This window comes from Monodelphis domestica, chromosome 4 (genome assembly GCF_027887165.1).
Source record: "Monodelphis domestica isolate mMonDom1 chromosome 4, mMonDom1.pri, whole genome shotgun sequence".
Taxonomy (NCBI): domain Eukaryota; kingdom Metazoa; phylum Chordata; class Mammalia; order Didelphimorphia; family Didelphidae; genus Monodelphis; species Monodelphis domestica.
The window spans coordinates 387,867,537-387,874,993 of NC_077230.1; positions in this window are offsets into that span (position 1 = coordinate 387,867,537).

The following is a 7,457-nucleotide window of genomic DNA, read 5'->3' on the forward strand; positions in this document are numbered from 1 at the left end:
CTTTACTAACTTAGTTATTAATAACCATTAACCTTGAGAATAACACTAATTTTTCACTCTATACAAAAAGGTTTCTTTCCAATATGAATTTGCTGATGTTTAGCAAGAGAACCCCTCTCTGTGAAAGCCTTTCCACAATGTTTACATTCATAAGGTCTCTCTCCAGTGTGGATTGCCTGATGTTCAGCAAGAGAGCTCTTCCTTGTGAAAGGCTTTCCCCATTGTTTACATTCACAAGGTTTCTCTCCAGGGTGGATTGTCTGATGTCTAGCAAGAGACTATCCACATTCTTTTTTCTGCTCATAATTTTGTATGTCTTCCTTTGACCATCATATGTTAAGTCCTGCCTGATTCTTTATGACTCCATCTTGACAAAGCTAGTAAAGTGGTTTGTGGTTTCCTCCTCTAGCTCATTATACAGGTGAGGAAAGTGAGGCAAACAGAAACAAGTGACTTTGCCCAGGGTGGCACAGCTAATAAGTATCTGAGGCCAGATCTGAATTTAGATCTTCCTTATTCTAGGGCTTACACTCTAATCACTGTGCCACCTAGCTGCCCCAATCTTAGAGCATACCATTTAATATTGCATGTTGTTTGATTGTGTAAGGAACTTTCAAGAAAGAGCCAATTAACTCTCTGGCTGCTAATGAATGAGGAGGATACCAGGCAAGGTTCATGATTGGTAGTACTGGAAAACTTAATAGTAATCTTATACTTAGAATCCTGGGGGGGGGGGGTAAGGGAGAGAAATAATCAACTGCCTTTTGAGGACCCAACTTGGTAATTCTATTGAGAGTTGGAAAAGTAGTTTAGAGTGGAAGTAGGGCAGGGAGGCTACTATACCTTGTTATAAGAGATTGCTATCTAGGAAGGAGATATATTGAAAAAAAGTAGGTGACATAGACACAAAACAAAGCAAAAATCAACATAAGAAGGCAAACCTACAATTGAATATGATTCTTAAGACGTGATCTGACCACGGCAGAGTACAATAGGACCATCACCCCTGTGGTCCTGGGTGCCATGACTCTTGTATCATAGTCTTGGTTTGCCTTCTTGTCTTTCAGGTCCTACTTATTGACTCATTTTGAGCTCCAAGTCCAGCAAAAGCCCTGGACAAATTGTTGTCTAGCCAAACCTCTCCTAAATTATACTTATGAAGTTGCTTTAAAAAACAAAACAAGTTCAATGTGAATACTTCATTTGTCTCTATTAAATTTCATCTTATTTGTCTTGGCCCAACGTTCTAACCTGTTGTGATCTATATGGATCCCAACTCTTGGTTCCCCATCTTGTTAGCCATTTCTCCCAGTTTGTTGTCATCTGCAAATTGGATAAGCAGGACTTCTGTGCCTTTATTCATGCCACTGATAAAACTGTTCCAACAGCAAATGACCAAGACCAGAGTTGTGGATCATTCTACTAGGGATAGTGATGATGGATGACTCCTCTTTGAGTTTCTTCATTCAGTTGGCTCAGAAATAACTTTACTATAAGCCCTGGGATCTACACACCATGCTGCTTCTACTCTGGCCATTGCACACAGTCTTCTCCCTTCCACCAGAAGGTGGACTTTAGTTGGTCCTTAGGGAAAGCATGTTAGCTTTAGTTTTAGTCTTATCTCATCTAAATCTAGGCTTCCATAACAGTCCCTGAATACCTCTATCACAAACTGCTTCCCCTCCAACTCCCTTGTAAGTACAGTCACCCCTTCTATTAAAAATTAATCTCCTTGAGGGCAGGGACTGTCTGCATATTTCTATTGTTATATTCTTTTTTTTTAAACCCCTATCATCTGCCTAAGAATGGATTTTAAGTATTGATTTGATGGCAGAAGAAAGGTAAGGGTAGGCATTTGGGATTGACTTAACCATGGTCACACAGCTAGGAAGTGTCTGAGGTCAAATTTGAACCAAGTTCCACCCTACTCCAGGCCTGGCTCTCTATTCATTGTACTAACTAGCTGTCCCTGCAATATTCATAATCTCCAGGTTGTAGTGGGTAAATTCTTAATTGATGAAGGAAATATGGATTCTGAATAATTAGGGATAAGTAATAGAGTTGGATAAGATGTGTGTGGATGGTACAGTGATCCTTTAAATCCAGACAGTGAAATCTTCCTGAGATCTTGGGAAAAGAATTCTCAGTTTGCCCTTGGAGGACGGGTAGGCATTTCTGGTACACTCTTTGAGTAGGTTACTCAGAGAGTGGAGGGTGAAAGTTTCCTCTGGAAATCTGGAAGAGATAGTGACAGTTGCCCTGGAAACATCTTGAGAGCTGATAAGATTTGGAGAGAGATTAATCTGACAGTGAGAAATTCAGGCTGTTCCTTGATCCACCACAGGGAGCAGAAAAGAAAGAGCAAAGAAGAGTTTCAGTGAAACCTGTCAGAACAGAAGCTGGAGAGACAGAAAAAAGTTAATTCAAATCTTTGAAGATATAATATAAGGATGTTATAATTAGAATAGATTATGGAGTTAGAAATATATTTTAGATAGAACAAGAAGTTTCAGAGTAGGTCTGATTACCAGGCAGAAGATGTTCCTTGCAGAGTTTTAGTTGGGTTTTTGGGGTTCAGTTAGAATTCTTAGTTTAGGGAAATATATAGAAAATTCAATATATTTCATACCTTCTTTCTTTTTTCCCCCAGCATATCATAGTTATAATAAATAATTTTTAAAAAATAATCATTCTCTAGCAGATTTCCTTAATTGTTAGATCAGCCATTTTTCTCCAACTGTCAACAACTGAATTCCCATAACCTAACAGCCTACCAAATACCTACCAATACCTATTGTGAATTAAAGACTGATTAGTCTTTAAAAATCCTAGCGACAAGGAATGTATACACCCCCCCCCCCCTCCACTTAAGGATTAACTGTGAGGAGGATGGCCTATGACCTCCATGTGCTAGCAAGTGACAAATCAGAAACAACTGACAGACTCCCTGGGCTGTCCTAAGTCAAGCTTAAGCTACCATTGGTACATGTCAGACACAGGAAGTGATGTAAAGAATGGCCTATATGTTTCACGTGACTTCCTCTCTCTAGTCTCTCTCACGGAGATGTGGGGCTCTTTTCAGCATTGGGAGCTCATGGCAGTGTCCTTAGCAGCTTAAACTGATTCCTTTTTTCCTTTACCTCCTAAAACGCTATCCTTCTAGGAGGCCTCTCATCTTGGAGGAGGCCTCATGGTTGGTAGCTGAGCTAGATTGAGAAGGCTCCTTGGCCAAGGCCTCTGAACTCCTACCTGGCTCAGCTCAGGTTGGAGCAGTTTAAATTCTCTTTTCTCTCTCTCTCTCTCTCTCTCTCTCTCTCTCTCTCTCTCTCTCTCTCTCTCTCTCTCTCTCTCTCTCTCTCTCTTTTTATTAATTTCTTCCTCACTGACTTGAGTAATTTATTGGGATTGAATTAATCCCTGGTGACCACTAGTATAATATATTCAGTCAACAACCCTAATTTTACCCTTACACTATCAACAACTGGTGATACCAATACCAATCAATAAGGGTTTAATAAGCCCCATTACAAGTTCCAGTAACTCTGAAAAAAGAAAATCAGGTTAGAAGGGTATGACTCTGAGCAAATTACACCCCCCCCCCATTCTGGGGTCTCATATACTGTTTAAAGTCATTCATTATAATTTTACCAATAAACAGCAGTACAACCAATTAGACTTTATGCAACAATTTACATTTCAATGCCAAGATTTACAATATCAAAAGATGACTTTTTAGTCACCCTCTCTCTTTCCATCTTGTTTCTTTGTCCATTCCTTCTCATTCATTTGTATTCTTAGTATCTAACCTAGAGCCTGACACATAGTAGGTACTTAATAGATCCTTACTAATTGATTGATTGAGTCACTATTTTCTAGGGAGTTTAGGTGGTATAATGGGTAGTGTTGGACTTGGAATCAAGTAGCAGATCTGAATTTGAATCCTTTCTCCAATAAGTACTATCTGTGTAAGGACAAGTCACTTAATCTCTGCCTGACTCAGTTTCCTCATCTGTAAAATGGGGATAATAATGGCACCTACCTCCCAGGGTTGTTAGGAGGATCAAATGAAATTTGTATCATGCTTTGCAAACCTTAAAACAATCTATAAATGCTATTATCATTTTTTCTCCTGTATGGTTGTGAGTAGAGTGTATTTTGTTCTGGTTCTACTTTTTTCATTTTTGTTATTTCAAAAAGGAATCTCAGTTTTAAAAATCTTCCTTGGACTTTTGAATTTTAATTGCATGATAGTCTAGCAGCTAGCACTTACTAGCTGTGTGATCCTGGGCAAGTCATGTAATCCTTTTTGCCTCAGTTTCCTCCTCTGTAAAATAACTTGAAAAGGAAATGGCAAAGCAGTGGTTTCTCTGTCAAGAGAACCCCAAATGGGTCAAGAAGAATTGGTCATGACTGAAAAATGACAGAACAATAAGAACAAACTAGCAGTGACGTGGTGGTTGGCCATTAGACTTTTTAGGTGAGCTGGGTCAATCATGCATTCTTACTTTCTCTTACTCATATGTGAGCCTGCCCAGGCAACAACCTGCAGTTCTGCCCATTTTGGAAAACTTTTCTTTTGAACCAAGTTTGGGTGAAAAGGGAAGGAAAATAGTGAAAGTCCTAACTCTAGTACTAGCCCAGCTTAGCTCTCTCAGCTATATTGCTGACTTATTGCCTAATGGAAGATCCTGGCATAAATGTTCCTTTTCCTTTGGGAAACTATAAAAATGAATCAGCAATCTCTGTCCCTCTCTGTCCCTCTCTGTCTCTCTCCCTCTCCCTTTTTCTTTCTTTCTCCCTTTTTCCCCTATCCCTTTTCCTCCCTCTCTCCCCTTTCTTCTCCCTCTCCCTTTCTCTTTTTTCCTCTCTCTCTCCCTCTCTCCCTCACTTCCTCCCTCTCTCTCTCTCCTCTCCCTCTCCCTTTCTCCTTCTTCCTTTCTCTCTCTGCCCCTTTCTCTTTTTCTCTCTCCCTCTCTCCCTCACTTCCTCCCTCTCCTCTCCCTCTCCTTTTCTCTCTCTTCGTCTCTGTCTCTGTCTCTGCTCTCCTCTCTCTCTCCCTCTCTTCTCCCTCTCACTTTCTCCTTCTTCCCCCCCTCTCTCTCCCTCTCTACCCCTTTCTCTTTCTCTCTCTCCCTCTCTCCCTCACTTCCTCTCTCTCCCTCTCTTCTCTCTTTCTCTCTCTCTCTCTCTCTCTCACTCTCTTTCTCACACACACACATCCCTTCCTAGCCAGGAGACTATTCTGTCAGAATACTTCAACTGTAACTCTCCCTCATTCCCCTTCTGGGCCCTCCTTTATAGCTTCTCTCAGCTACATTTGATCAAGGATACACACATATTGGTAATGAAATGGTTAACCATATTTTTCATAAAAACCAGCTTAAACGACAAAGTAAACAGAAAAGGCAAATGAACTATTTAGAAACAGAGGTAAGTTCAGGAAACAGGGCTGTGTTGTCCTAAAAGAGAAAGGGAGGGAAAGGGGATGAGGTAAATGAAGAGTTCACTGCCTTGGATCTTTCAGGCCAGAGGGGTTTGAGTGGCCTAGATGGCCATCCCAGCAGGCTTCATGTGGAATCTGCTTGCACAGTCCCAGACTCCAAGGCTTTCAAGGCATGGCAGGTCCTATGATCTCCCATCTCAGTATCTTTAGCTTCACTGATTTTCATGGAGGCTGCCTCTCCCTTCCCCCTTAGTGCAATTATTTGGTGTTGCTTTCTTGCAGACAGGGTGTCTGGTGCTCACAGTCCCTCAGGAGGAGAGCTCTCGCTTATGGAAATCTAGCTGTCAGTCACAAGATTAAGGCAATTCACCCCCAGCATCCCCCCAGAATATGGAGAAAAATGCTGGTGTGATTCCTGTCCAACCAGCAGGCTTCTCTCCAACATTCTGATCTCCTTGGCAACGACAAGACAATGTTCCAATAGGATTCTGTAGCGTTAATGTAGCACATTTTGTTTAGTGATTCTCCTATCATGGGATAAAGTGAGCGTACAGTAACTTCATAAATATTAAACAACATTTTAGCAACATGAAAGTCAGCCAGATCATTATTGGGTTCCATCAAAAACCTAAATTAAGGAAAAAAAAAACAGAAGAAAAAAATAAAAGTGGAAAGACACTTCAACAACTTTTGCAGAAACTATTTACAGTAAACTCAGTGGAATTGCCCATTGACTATGGGGAGGGAGGAGGAGGGGAAGGAAAGAACATGAATCATGTAACCATGGAAAAATATTCTAAATAAATTAAGTAAAATTTTTCAATTAAAAAAAAGAAACTACAATAAGCTGTTGATGCTAAAAATGGGAAATGGAAAAGTGTAAAGACATTTGCATTGATTGTCACAATTTTTCATTTTCAAAATTATTGATATGTTTTTTAAAAATCCTTATTTTCTGTCTTAGCAACAACTCTAAGACAGAAGGACAAGAGCTAGGCAAATGGAGTTAAGTGACTTGTCTAGGGTCACAGAATTACGAAGTGTCCAAGGCTGACTGCCAGTCTGGTACTTTATCCACTGAACCACCTACCTGCCCCACATTAAAAAAAAATACTAGTTATTTTCCAGTGTACTTCAATAGAATTCTTCCTCATGATGAAGAAAAACAGTGAAACAAAACCAGTGCCATGATTATGTCTGACAACTAATACAACAATCTGCACCTGTATTTCTACACCTCTCCCTGAGGAATTAAGTATGTTCACAATCTCTTCTCCAGGTCTAATTTGGGGCATGACTTGGACTTGACAAAGCCATGCTGTTTTTCCGTAATTACTTCCTTTTTAAAAAACAACCCCCCCCCCCCCCTTACTTTATGTCTTAGTATCAATTCTAAGACAGAAGAATGGCAAAGCTAGGCAAATGGGATTAAATGACTTGTCCAGGAAATATCTGAAGCTAGATTTTAGCCCACATCCTCCTGTTTCCAAGCCTATCAACTCTCTATCAACTGTGCAACCTAGCTTTCCCTTACTTCCTTTTATTAGTAAAAGAAATGGGGACTGCCTTATGAGCAGAGCACCTTTGACAACAGCTCCCCACATGGATAAGGCTAGGGAACCTGCTTCTGGAAGGGTCTTGAGGCTGAATAATATACATTGCCTTGGGGAAATTTTGGCACATGTAGACATTTTATAAATTATTCCAGTCTGCTAATCAAATTGCTGGAAAGAGCCTTTTCCATTGTTGGCATAGCTGAACCTGGGGACAACTTTAAAAGGCCTTAGTCGTCCTTGGCTATTTTCTTTGGCTGCTTTCTCTGGGTTGAACTCTCACTAAAAGTGTCCAGTGGGAAAATGATAAGGTGAGAGATCTTGGGTCTTCTCTCTGAAAAGAGCTCCGAGTTGGTGGAATGGACCTTGGACCCTGGCCTTTGCATATCTTCTTTTCTGTTTTATGTGAAGAGACTAGAGACTTCAACCATGTGCATTTCAAAAGGGCAGAGAGCAAGTCT